The sequence below is a fragment of the Mauremys mutica genome, chromosome 3 (genome assembly GCF_020497125.1).
Source record: "Mauremys mutica isolate MM-2020 ecotype Southern chromosome 3, ASM2049712v1, whole genome shotgun sequence".
Taxonomy (NCBI): Eukaryota; Metazoa; Chordata; order Testudines; family Geoemydidae; genus Mauremys; species Mauremys mutica.
In genome coordinates, this window is record NC_059074.1 from 71,785,763 (window position 1) to 71,800,606 (window position 14,844).

General features: G+C 36.8%; 1 long non-coding RNA gene across 1 annotated transcript in view; it reads left to right on the plus strand.

Moving 5' to 3' along the window:
• LOC123367220 overlaps nucleotides 1-14,285 on the plus strand; it is a 79,227-nt gene extending 64,942 nt beyond the window's left edge. The window contains exon 5 of the long non-coding RNA XR_006578362.1: nucleotides 14,224-14,285. This is a non-coding gene — a long non-coding RNA (uncharacterized LOC123367220). The remainder of the gene's footprint in view (nucleotides 1-14,223) is intronic.
• The last annotated feature ends 559 nt before the right edge of the window (nucleotides 14,286-14,844 follow it).

Below are 14,844 nucleotides of genomic sequence, written 5' to 3' on the forward strand. Positions count from 1 at the left end.
TGTACCTTATTATGATTGATAACTATTTGAATGACCAGAGGTATTTCATAAGTCATCCACAAAAGCATCGCATACCTCTGATGCACTATACACTTTATTAGCAAGAACTGGTATCCCAGAACAGATTGTCAGTGATAACAGCCTATAATTTTACTACAAAAGAATTTCAGGAATTCATGATGTAAAATAGAATGAAACATCTAATCACAAGCTCCAAGCATTCATCTTCTAGTGGCTTGGCTGAATGGTGTATTAAAAAGTTGAAAAGTGGATTATAGACTATGCAGGCAAAAAGGAATACTCAGAAGAAGAAACCAGCCAACTTCTTATTTATAGGCAGAAATGTCACACATCAGCCCTGGCCAGCCACCATCTCTTATATAGTGTGGATGAAGCCTCTATTCTTGACTTGATCTACTAAAACCAGACCCTCAGGTATCCATTTATAAGAAGCAAGAAAAAAAGAATTTGTCAGTAGACAGTATATGTCACATGATGTCAATTGTACATGGGCCATAAGAGCTTGGGTAAGAGGAATTCATGGAGATTAAAAGTGGGACCGAGAACCATTCAGTCCCAGTTAAGTCTGATCTTGTACAGTGTAAAAGTAAAAGACAGTGTTTATGGTCCCAGATTAAATGAAATTTATTTTTGAAGATAATGAAAGTAGGATTTTAAAGGTACATAGTTTGAGCCTGTGAAGCACTGAAAATTCTTGCCAAATTCATCAAATTGGCCCTGAAGCATATGAGGAGCCCTTTAAACATATGACAAGTCTCACTGACTTAAATGGGACTACTAAAATGCATAAATACTTTGCTGGATTGGCCAGACTGTTCAGCATTTTGCAAGATTGAGCCCACCTACCTTAATTTAACCTTAACTCTACTGTAGTCCTTAATTCAAAAAAGCACTTAAATGTGTGTTCAAATACATCTCTACTCAGAAAGGCAGAGGAATTAAGCTTGTGTTCAAATGGTTCCTGAAAAGGGATACTTTCATGAATCAAAGCCTCTATGTAGTGGGGAGGTTTTTGTTATTTCTTTATTTTTGTCTTGCAGCACACTGTTGTGCTAGAAGGAGTTAATGGATGCTATCAAGCTGCTCTTAATCTATAGACAATCCCAGACCTGGTTAAAGATGATGGGGGTGTGACAACCACTGTTCTTTCAGCTAAATAGAAGGAGCAATTAAGCCCCTTTATGGAATAACATAGGTGGAGATAATCAAAGTTAACTCCCAATGCAATTGGCAGCATCCTGAAATCTGAGCAAGGTTCAATCCTGTGGTCAGAGGGGTATCCGTGGAATGGACTGCATATACAGTGGCTAGAGGATTGTTTGGCAATCTGTATGTGAGAGAAAGGCAGAGGCCAGCAAATTCAGAGGCAGCAGACATTGAGAGAAGCAGCAGTGGCCCTGAGAGGGAGAAGAGGAACAAGATCTCCTTGGGAAGCAGGATAGGCTGGAGGGGCAGACTAGGAAACTGCCTACTGTTGTTTGTTCCTACTGTGTTCTGGGGAGCAAGACTTCGTGTACATTATTGCAAACATGTAGGACTACACCAAAGAAATACCTTAATTTTATCAGCAATTTATCTTCCCAGTGGAAACAACCAAAGCCCAGAATAATGGCTAACCACTCATACCAAAGGGGGCAACAATATACTCCCCACCCTCAAGGCTGAGAGCACTGCTTAGTAAGATAGCCTGACACTTCCCATTATAAAGTTCTGTTTTCTACTGCTTATAACTTTGCCAGCCTTTAGGTATTTGTGATGAAATTTTCCCTGGTGAGTGTCTGTCTCCGCCTGAGACAGGCACTGGGAATGAGCTTTGGGGTAGGGACTGACTGGGCAAGGAGACTGGGACTGGGACCCAAAGAGAAAAAACAAAAGGAAAACTGTGAACCAGTAGGTTGGAAGAGACTGAGATCAGATAAGGAATCATGGAGAGACTGCCACTGGCTGGGCAAGACTTATACTAAGAATTAGTGGGGCAAGAGGGGAGGAAAGGTGGGCAGGGGAGACAGATTTGATGGAGGTGACAGGATGCTATGAAAGCCCGAGCAAAGAGCTGGGCTGAGGTATGCTGAGATTGAATAAAAAGACGAAGGAAGGAGAGTGGAACTGGGAGCCCGTGGGGAGGCAGGATGTCGAGAGGAAGTAACTGAAGGCTAAGGGAGGGGAGAGAGAAATACTGGATGAGGAGCCAGTAGGAGAGGGAACAGGGATTTGATGGGCAGGAAGACAACGACTTGGGACTGGAGGAAAGAACTGGAAATGCCTGGGAAAGAATGGTCGAACTGGGAGAGAGAGTGTGTGTCTGAGACTGAGGTAGGGCCTGGAGGGATGAGACATAGGTCTTGCTGAGCAAGAAGACTGGGATTGGGATGAGAATCCTGAGGAGTAGAAACATGTACAGGCTAGATCAAGAAATTGGAACTGGGATGGAGCATGGGAAGAATGGCAGAAAAGTATGTGCCCACTGCAAAGCTGTCTGGAGTGGCTCCGGTGCGTGGGAATAGGGCAGACCATTAAGAACTAGCACATACACCCTAAATTGGTTGTGAGTTCTATACTTAGATTTCACCAACCAAATATCAGGTGTGCACTCCTCAGGCACCATAACAGTCTTAATATGGAGTCACAGACAGTCCCCTTGGGTACTCCAGTCTATCTTGCCACCCAGGTAAGCCTGCCTCTGTGATAATCCCTTACACCAAAAATCACAACAGTATTCCAGTTACTTCCAGTCCCAAAGGACCAGTTACTTACCTCAGGTCAACTGCACTTTAGATCCTACACCAAAGACAATGCTTGTAGTCAATCCTATAATCAATTAACTAAAAATGTATTAACTGAGAAAAAATGAATTATTTACACCATTAAAGAAAGAAAACACACAAATAAATGAGTTACACTCTTAGATTCCAAAAGATAATAGAAGCTACTGTAATTTGCAAACTCTGTAAGTCTCTAGGGTTAACCCAGGCCAAACACTGGGGATTTCTTGCTTATGCTTAGAAATCTTGCCCTCTCAAAGTCCAAGCAGCATAGAGATCTGGTTTCTTCCTGTCAGAAATTTTTATTGTCTTCTCTCAGAGTTCAAACTTACGGGATGAGTCCACCTGCATGTCTCCTCTTCATCGGGGTGGGGAGGAGCAATCAATAAAGTCTATGCACTTTGATGTTTCACAGTGGCTCATTTCATTTCAGTGGACCTTTTGATGGGCAGAAACTCTAGGAAGCCAGTATTTTACATTAATTAATGCTCCTTTCCTGTCTGATGACACAATTACAGAGGATTACAATGCAAACACTTAATATAACCCTATAACCCTAGGGTACAGATGTTAGCAGTGAGATTAATACGTGCAGCATCCTACAAGCATTTCATAAAGTCTAAACACGAAACACATTCCTATAAACTTACTATCTATTTTACCAATACTAACACACAGGTGAGCCAGACTGGTTTTCATCTATGTATTGGTCAGTGTTCAGTTGAGGCCTAGGGGCCTTGTCATGAGCTGGCACCTGGCCTGCCAGATCACACCCACTGCTACCTGCTCCCCTCCAGAGCCTAGAATAGAACCCAAGATTCCCGAGTATCACCATTTTTATGCTGTCAGCAAACATCTGTAAAATCTACTGTTAAAGTGTCATAGCCCCCTCTAGTGCTGGTCTACATAAACAATGACAACCTACTACTGCTTTCAGTTACTCCATTAGCTTAACTGGAAGAGATCTGTGGATTTAAAGGTGATGACGCATGTGGGTGTCAATATGATTCTATATGATGGAATTTATTTTTCTTTTCTTTTTCTTTTTTTTTCCAGTTTTTTATAAACTTTAGAAATTACATACAAAAATTTATGGCAAAAATAATGTTGAAAGTCAAGCACTCAGAAGTTAGGAAATGCCAAAATTAAGGTTTCTGGAAACCTCAGTTAACCCTTTATTATGTATTTTAATAGATACAATCTTTAATTATATGATCATGTACTATATTTTCCACAGGACTCTTACCACAGTCACTGCACAAGACAGATCTGCTTGGAAATTAATCAAGGTTGCGTAGTGAAGGAAAACTGTTGCTTATAAGACCCCTGCCTTATTTGTTGCAGAAGTTGTAAGTTGTGTAGTGGATGAGATGGACTGCTGAAGAAATAAAAATGGTCTTGTGCTTAATGCAGTTGAATGCTACCCCAGAGGACTAGATTGTATCTCTGCCTCTGCCGTACAGTTCTGAGGTGATGCTAGGCAAGTCTCTTAAATCTCAAGATGGTCACCAATTGTGTGTCTTTCATTTTCTGAGTGCCTGACTTGATGCCCTGGGGTCTGGTTTGCAGTAATGCTGAGCATCCTCTGCTGAAAGTTAAATCAGTTGGAGCTGTGTTTTGAATATACAAAATGCTACATAATAAACAGTACTCTGAAGAATCTAGTTCTTGATGTTTCAAAATGGGCAATTTAATGGATATTTCTGACCTTAATCTTTCTGTGCCTCGGTTCCCAATAAGCAAAATGGGAATAATAAAACCTCACCTCAAAGTTCTTGTGAAAATAAATGCATTAATATCTGTGAAGCACTCAGATACTATCGTGAGGAGCACTATAGAAAGGCCAATTAGGAAATTAATGGTTCTGTCTTCAGAACAAGTTTTGAATAGTGTGCATTAAATCGGGCCATTGAACAATGATGAGTAAACAAAATATTGAATAGCTGCTCATTCAGTGAGCACAGTCTCTTCTGTGCACTGAATTAGGTGAGGGCCCAAAGGAAAAAATAGTATGAGATCATGTAATTAAATATTTTATCATAAGGCATAAATATGTAATGCATGCATCTTGTGCTGTTATTGTTAATAAAGTTAGTTCAAGACTAATCCTGTGTTTTTGGTCTCATACAACAACTTCTCATCAAGAAAAAAGCATGCTAATTACACTGTAAAATTGATTATTGTTAACATTGTATTCAGAAAAGTGCAGTTAAGTAAAGTGTCTTTGCTACGTATCTAAAATATTGCCTCTTCACTGTAAAACCCTTCTGAGCTAAGTAAATAGAATTAAAATGTAATTGTTATCTTTTGACATGTATGCCATAGTTTACTTAATAATGAGAGAAAAAAGCAATGAAAAAATTAAGCAAACCTTTACAATAAACAGCTTTAAGTTACTAAGTCAGATGAAAAGTAACACTTGTAGATACTATATAGTTCCAAGAAAGTATCTATCTAGACAGACCAATGCATTTTATTCCTCATCCGAATACTACAAATGTCCAATAGCCTCTTCTACAATCTGAAATTAGACATTAGACACAATTAACCAGGGTACAAAAATGATTTGTAGCTATTAAAATTGATTGCAAGTACAGAATTGGACATTTTAGCAATTATATCACATTACAGAGAGTGTACAGTCACAAGAGTTCTTGCCATGTGGTGTGACATAGGGATACTGTAACAGGACACCATCAGACATAATTATAACTGATAATTCTATGCGTGGTGCCAGAAATAAAGGATTTTTTTTGTTTTAATATAAATAGCCCATGAAAACATGTATTTGGCTTTGTCACTAAATACCTTTGACAATTATTTACCAGTACAGTAGGTTTTACTGTACACATGCATTGAATTTATAAATAGCAGTTCAGAGGATTTGGACTGAGACGCATTCTGGCCTCTGGAAGTTTAAGAACTTCTTTCTCTCTCTGTCTCATTTTGTATAAAGAGAAAACTCATTAACAAAAAGAAGAAATGTGTATAGCACTTGGCAGCTGCACTAGTGATTTGAAAGAAGTACTGGAGCTTTAAACCCACTAGGGACATGCCTTCTGTGAACATGTTAAAGTTTAACATGGAAAATAGAGCATTTAGTGTTTTGTTATGTTTGTCTAAATTATGCAATGGAGAAGTTGATATATTGTTGTGTCAGCTTGATATAACCCCCTGCCTCTTGGTACACAATGCTTCTCCTTACATTTAAAACTCAAGTAGCCATATTTGCACTGGTTGAAGGATCTTAATAGTTGACACGGATATCTCACAAAAAGGTCACATATGTGAAGAGCTCCAAAAATATAATAGGCTAAATTATCCTCTCAGTGACACCCAATAAGGTTAGTGTGAGCGAAGAATTTGGTCCTTTTCTGTTTAAGAATATCCTTAAATTGCTATATCTATTCCTTAGCCTGCAGGAATCGGCTACTTCTGTACCTTAAAATTTCTCACATTTCCTTGCACATAAGATATTAGAATATCTTTCTAGGACACTTTGGTATCCCAGACACAGTCAACACTAATGTCCATTTATCATATTTGCAGCAGTTTACAGAGCAATGGATGTAAAAGTGTTAATATTAGATATGTAATGAAAGACATATAATATTGAACCAGCATTTATAATATACTATAACCATAACCTATTCCATTGCATCCTTTTCAAAGAGTTCATAGGAAACATGATCACAGTGCTAGGAGAGCAAGTTTAAGCACCTGGCCCATCGTGCACTGGTAAAACTCTCCTTGACTTCAGGGGGAACCAGATCAAGGCACCTTTATATTGACGACATCTGTGTTCGTTTATGATAACTGTATCTATTTGTCTCTGTCTCCTAAATATAGGGCAAAATCTTGACTTAATCTAAGAAATCCACTCAAGGTGGGAATGGAGTGGTTCCAGCCATCTGTCTGGCTTAAGAGCTATCTCACATTTGCATGGCAGGATATCTGAGGGCAGGATAACACAACACACTGCTGTGTATTAGTTATGCTTCCTCTAAGAAGAAGTACAGTGAAGTATACCCGGTTAATGCTGCTAGTGCCTGAAGCTTGTGTATTAGCCAGCTGGGATCCTGAACATGCCTCCCAAATGACAAACTCCTTCTCCATCCCCTAAAGGATGTGATGTATCTTTTGGCCTACTAGTTGGTGAACTTCCTAGTTCTCTCTTCACATGAGAAGGGTATATTCTTTGCCTCTCAGGAAGAGGAAGTGTCTCCCAGTGCCTTTTTTCACCATCTATTTTGCACGTGAACATGGGAACAGTTTACACATAGTAAAAAGCCAGAAATAATGGGAAACAAAACAAAAGGCTCAGCCATTGGAACACTTAGGTGCACTGGTTCAGGTTAAAGAAGAGACAATGTATTCTTGAGGTTAGAGAAAAAGGCTGGAAATGAAGCGATATGAATCTTTGTCCTTATGCCATGCTCATTACCAGGATATCCAAGCACTTCATACTTTTTAAAAAACTAACTTATATATATTTAAGTGATTTCATTCCCTCTGCACAGAGAGATTTTTTATTTGAAGAAATGTAAGTCAAATCAATGTGTTCTGCATTTTGTTCTGAAGCCAGAGAGACTTTTGGTCATTCTAATGTGTGCTAGGAGTGGGTTGCACAGTCATGGGTCACTTGTCTCAGTCTTGCATTTTCCATTTCTACTATTACAGGGAGATGATTCCTCATTCATTTGGGTAAATAAATAAAAAAAACTTTTTTAGGGACCAACTCACATGTCCATTATGTCATCTTTGAGCCACACCAGCAGTGCTAATGAGCCTGATTGTCTGGATAAAGGCCCCAGAGGAATACACCTAGCTCAAGAGAGTTCAAATAGAATAAAGCTCTCACCTTTTCATCCCATACTACAGGGTGGAGTACCACAATGCTCTGGATATTCTTGGCTGTGGAATGGCCCTCTTGAGAAGCCATTCTTGCTGAGTATTGTTCTAAATTGGGCCCTGAGACTGCTCTAGATTAATCCAGGGCCAAACTGGGCTCCATTTGGCTCAAAAATCCAAGAAGCATGAAGGAGGCTTTAATCACCTTTTCCTACCATAGTTTCTGTACCAAATGGAAATGAGACAATTTTTCCTCTCATTCACACCAGTAAATTCACAGTATCTCCACTGATGTCAATGGAGTTACAACAGATTCACCACATTTGTCAAGAATAGTATTGTTGAATAACCTGAAATGCCAGAGTGTGATGGTTTTTGGTAGGTAAATGCATTGCTATCCATATAGTAGCATGTTATATTAATGTATTTTAAATAAAGTTTTCTAGTGAAAGCATTTCAAAGTTCTTTGCCATAAAAGTAGATCAAAGAACATGAAGGCACAATCAATAAATCTTTGAAAAGCTAAATTGAATAGATATTTTACATGAGTTTTAAATACACTAAAAGATTTTCAAGGCTGAAAAGACAGAACTTCAATCATAACTTTGGTGCTATACATGGCAGCTCTCCAATCAGTAATAGCAAGTCAAGATATAGGGGACAGCAAGTTATACTAATATTCCTTCAATATTCCTTTATGTAAAAAACGGGGGAGGTGTTTGTTTTTAAGCATTAATATCAAGAGGGGATGGAGTTAATTATTTTGTTTGCAGGCTCAGTTTAGAGTAAGTGTGTCATGCCAACTATTAAATGGAGTTAGGTAAAAAGCAGTTGAAATGAGACAACCCCAACATTGAAACATTGTTTCTTAGAGCAATGCTACTAGCATAATTATTGAGGACAGCAGAAGATCTCAACAAATACAGGCAAAGCAGCTGAAAAGGGATTTTAAGAGAAAAGTGTTTAGCCAAATGTTGCTAAAAAAAGTGCTTTCTGAAGAAAAAATACACCACCACCACCACCACTAAAGCACATATGATTGATGATTCTATGATTCTGTAAGATGTAATTTAGTGTACACGTTAATTTATTATCCGGTTTGAAAGAAATATCTCCTTTCCAAATACTTTCCACTCTAAAATATATCAAATATTTATATCTAAAATATATATTTGTTTTTTGTTCATTTTCAGTATTAAATTAGCTCTCTGTACACACACACACACACACACACAGAAATTCTGATTACAACAACTGGTTGAATACTTTCCTAAATAATAAAAACAATAAATAATGTTTTATAAAAAATAATAATGACTATATTCACAAATTATAGACCTACTCTGAAATGATTATATTATATTATATTATATTATATTATATTATATTATATTATATTCACACACGTGTTTGTGTCAGTATACAAATAGTGTTATCCAATATATTTATTTTTTATTCTTCTACTGCTATTCAGTACTGTACTGGAAAGAATAAACTACAGTCAAACTAGTATCTAGTTTTTCATTATAAGTTTTGCTCATATTTGTCTTCTATAAATCAATGATTTAGTGACATTGTTTAACACACACACCATAATTTGAAACTCATTATCTATATCTATATCTATGTTTTTCCACATAAGTGACATTACCAAGGGAGCATAACAGAGATAAGTAGCTATACACAGATCTATCTATCTGTCTATCTATCTCATGATTTGAAACTCATTATCTATCTATATAACTCTTTAATCTATTACCATTATTTAACCAGACATATTGATGTCTATTGTACAGGTTATCTTCAGTAGTCCCAGCTTATCACTGAAAGTTTCATTTACCAACAGCATTAACTTGTTGTTAAAACCCTTATATTATTTCATAAGATTTAATTGACCCATAATTTCCTAGACAGACTTCATGAAGGCATTCTAAAGTCCTGAACATTTGTTGCCTTTACTATATTTAGGAGAGCAAATGTTTAGTATTATTATTATTATTTAGTTCAGATTTTATATGAGTTTCTCAACACTGATGTCAGATAATTGACTTCTGAATTAATTTTTGTTCTTCACCAGTATATATTACAGAGTACAGAGATTTCATGGGTGTCCTCTATTTCAGAACAGTTAACCATAAAAAACAAAACAAAACAAAACAAAGCCATGAACTCCTGAGCATTAAACATTTAATCACAATGTGAATTTCAATGGAGAAAGTAGTGTTAAAAGTTTATTCATTCAGTGCACTCTTTAGAGATGATTAACTGTCTTTATTATATTAAAGAAAACCCAAAGCCATCTGCCAAAGGCGATTGTGTCCAAGCACTGAAACCATTTCATGTGAAAACTCATTTTCAGGCTCCTAATTATTTTTCATTATAGTGGCAGTGTAAAATAGATTGGAATTGGACAGTAATTGCCAGGTCTGAGCAGTGTGGACCATTGCAATGTATCAGTTTAGATGAAGTGTGACAAGGATACATCTAGCTACTATATAACTTCCATTAAGCAACTTCCCTGTCCCTGATCATGTAACACTTCATAGAATGTGGTCAGCACAAGGTCATAATAATGGCTTTCTGACTGACTTCAAGTATTTTGTACAAGCACAAGCTGTTAACCCTCTCTGTTAGTATTGCTCTAACAATGTCCAGTTATTACAGTTGTCAGGGATATTTACAGTATTTCTTCAAAAGGGAGGAGGACTTTAGAAGGTTCCAAAGTTTTAAATATAGCATAGAACTAATATATATATATATATATTAGAGTTTCATGAAATTAAAATGTTCTGATGTGGAAAACAAACTACGCAGAATGAGAGAAAGAGAAAGAGAGAGAGAGAAAGAAGCATTTCTATAAAATATGAAGTGGTATGGTTATTTATGTCCTGAAAAAAATGAAATAGAAATTATCTTAGGTTCAAGCTTGTTCTTAATGAGAGGGATCTTTTAGCAATATCTTTTAAGCTTATTTCTCACTCTTCTACTCACCTTATCCCTCAGGTCTTAGGAAAGACTCCCACTGACTTCAGTAGGCCTTGGATCAGATATTAAATCACCTTTGCTTTCAGAGTGTAGCGTTTCACTATCCACTCTTTCCTCCCTCCATGGTGTGCACGTTTCTCTGGATCTGCCTCCCCCACTCTCCCTTACCCATCCAGATTAAGTTCCCTTCCCTGTCTTCCCTTTCCCTTTCATACCACTACAATGTTGATACTGTTCCTGCAGATATAGCTACTCATCTCTATTATGGTAGTACCAAGTAATCCCTTGGTAATGTCACTTATGTGGGAAAACATGCTTTCTCATACATTTAGGCCCACATTTTCAAAAGCCGCCTCTAGTTTAGAGTACCCTCCTACTTGCCTCAAGAAAGGTCATGGCCACTTTAAAAAATGTTGGTCTTAATATCCTACAGTAAGTATGCTTGCTTTTACTACCTCAGTATAACTGTGGCATCAGAGGCATTGAGAAAAACATTATATATGTTTTCTTCATAGGATTCAGATTTTTTTTAAACACTATCCTTTGATTCCATGACAGAAATGCATCACATGATGCTCCTTTCCAAAAGGTGAGGCTTAAGCACTTCTTGTCAGTTCTTATAGGGCCTGATCCTGCATACACTGAACATTTGGGTCTCAGTATTTTTGTAATATGAAGGGGAAGCTGTACTATATTAGCAGTTTAGATATTTCACAGAGGTATAACATGTCCAAAAAATACACTCTTACTATTAGAGTAGTTGTTCTCTTAGCTTGATGCTCTGCTTCTCAGCACTTGAAAACATATACAGACTGCCATTGCAAATGTAAGCTGATTACAAAATTATTGATTTTATCTTTTCTGAATAGTGATAATCTTCTCAAATTCCAGTAATCAAGATATATCACTTTTCTTCCTCAGTACTATTCACAAGAGAGACTTTGGCAAAATAAAATAAAATAAAATAAAATAAAATATGAAATACAATTAATAAAGTAATATATCATCAATGAACCTGCAAATTGGAAATACTTTAAAATGCTCTGGAAAGCTTGTGAATTCATAATAAGACCTACTAAAATTAGCAATTTGATTTTTTTTCTTCTCTCAGGATTGTGCCAGTTAATTTAACTATTGTAATGATTTCAGACAGTCATTTTGGTAGAAGCTGAACTTAAACAATAATAATACCTTACTGGATTAATAGTAAAAAGGAACTGTAAATTTAGCACTGCTATAAGAAAGTAGAAATATTTTGCAGAAACAAGTCACAATTATTATATCAATTATGAAGGAAAAATACATTCCCTGTACAATCAAATAGCATTTTATAGAAGTGACCTTTTATCTAATAGACATTTTCATAACTTTTCATTATTTTGTAGAAATTGTGTCCTGAATATATAAAATTAAGTTAGATCCATTAAAATAAGCTCACACATATTCAGACAGTAAACACCATTACTAGAGAACATATTCTCTCTCTCACACACAAACACACACCCAGCAAAATGCAATCACCTTTAATATATGGAGTATCTCAGCTTTAATTTTTTGTGTGTGTACTTTCTCCTAGAGTTAGAATAAAGTCATCCTTAATTACCGTTTAAAAATGTATGAATGAATGTTTTGACATTCTTGTCATTTACTTGTCATTGCAAATTAAAAACTTGTATTATGTTGGATTATGAGAATATTGCAAATAAGGTATTTTATTCATTAGAAAAGGACGCACAGGCTTCTGTACTATGAAAATCTGATGATGTCCATACTCAGATGGCTAGTTCAGTACAAATTACAAATATTCCCATTCTTTTCTGCTCCCTTACCATGGTACTCAGTAAACCTGATGATTCTTCAGATAAATACATTCTGGGAATCATATACTGGCCCCACTGAAATCAATGGCCAAACTTCAACTGACCTCAGTAGGATCAAGATTTCCCCACAGGTGCATATTAGCATTTATCATAATGGAACAGATCAATTGCCCACCTAGTGTTTGACAAACAGCCAAACCTCTATTCCTTAGAGGAAAATGTAACTCCAACCGGCCTCCACTGATGCACCAAGTTGTTAAATACTATGATATAAGAAGGGGGATTCCTTCCTGACTCCATCTAGCATTCAGGCTGTTCCTTGAACCATGATGATTGATTGCCTAGAATGTTTATTCTCACTCCTATAACTGACTCATATATTACTCATGCCTCATGCTTTTCGAGTCTTATTTGACTATATTTAAAGGGGAGGATTACATGTTGGTGTCTTTGTAGGACCACAAGCCATTACCTCCTAAGGATCATAAGATGTCTGCACAATAGGTGTATATTGCATTGAGATGGCTTAAGAAAGTGAATGCAATGTTCTTATTCAGTGCTAAGAGAAAAGAAGCCTAAAGCTAATTCTTTAAAAGCAGCAAAGAATCCTGTGGCATCTTATAGACTAACAGACGTTTTGCAGCATGAGCTTTCGTGGGTGAATACCCACTTTGTCGGATGCAAGTAGTGGAAATTTCCAGGGGCAGGTATATATATGGAAGCAAGAAGCAAGCTAGAGATAACGAGGTTAGTTCAGTCAGGGAGGATGAGGCCCTGTTCTAGCAGTTGAGGTGTGAAAACCAAGGGAGGAGAAACTGGTTCTGTAGTTGGCAAGCCATTCACAGTCTTTGTTTAATCCTGAGCTTTCCTTATTTTTAATCTTATATTGTGGAGTATGCATTTTAATTTAGCATTCAGTATGACTGATGTTTCACATACAGTATATTAATGCTGACTGGAACTTTTCAGATGTCTGTCTAAGATATGCTTATTTCCCTTCATGTATTTCAAAATTATTAGTCATCATGTGACTCATGTCTAACACACCAAATGCCATACCTTTGTAAGATTGATTTTTGAACATCATTTGATTTTAGTACAGTCTTCTGTATAATTAGCCTTATTAAAAGGGACATTTTGAGAGAAGCTGGGAGGGGAACAATAATTAGGACCATTTAGTTATGCAGTTCATTGAAAACCTGTTCTTGCTTCCTTATTTATTCTCAAAGTACATTAATCATTAAATGTGATTACTAAATAGCTCCTGACTACTAGACTAGATGTTTATGTCTCAAAGATGAAATGTATCTTTATATAATGAGGCACATCCCATTCTGCAAGCCCCCTGTATGCAGAAATCCCAATGAACTCACTGGCATTGAGAGTTTTTAGTATTGGACCCTGTTACTCACTATAATGCTTTATATTTCCATCCCACCTGCCATTCAAGGATCTAAATAAAAGCAATATTTTTTGGCAATGCTCATATTCAAAGGTGCATGCTATTAGCAACATACTTAACATGAGTTAGCAGTAGGTTTTCAAAGTACTCTTCTTATGCAATGTTTTATTTTAAATCAGGAGCATGACCTCCTCTTCCTCACCACACCTCCATTTTGCATGACTGCACCTACCTTTCTATTAGTTTACCAGCCTTGTGCAGCCCAGAAACACCTGGGGAATGCATGTCTCCATATTTGCTTTGAACACAGTTTTGCATATTTGAGGTGTTTTACATTACTGTGCTTTCCATGTGATGTAACACGCTCTTTTTCTGTATGCAGCGCCTTGAAATGAATGGGATAATCAAGCCCCTGGAGTCTAAAGAGGAGGACACAAAAAGATGAGTGAGAAGGAATAATGAAGATCAGGTTCACTAGCCTTGTACTGCATAATAGCTGTCAAAATGAAATAGAAGGTATCAGAGTGATCATATTAAAGGAGATAAGCTCCAGCCAAAGTCCCTATATATCAGTGTCAATGCCATATCTGCAGTGAAAGTGCAAAAGTCAAGTAATGAGAATTTCCCAAGAATGCACTGATCCTTGCAATATAAGGAAAGAATAACCCCTGTAATTTATGTAAACTATCATCTCCTTACTCACCTAATCTCAGAACAGCTGTGTAGCTATCTGTATTCAGACTCAATCATATAACTGCTATTAATAGTGGAAGAGGAATATAATTTCATGAAGTGTTCTTATAAAACAGGGTGATTGACTCTCACAACCTGTACAGAAGTGTACAGATACTTCTTTCTGTGTATCTAAGCTTCTTCTATTGTTCCCTTCACCATGGTTTATGAGCTCCTCAAAATCTTTACTTTATCCTCACACGGTGATGTAGGGATTTATTGTACACTCCATTTTACAGATTGGAACCTGAGTCACAGGGAGACTAAGGGC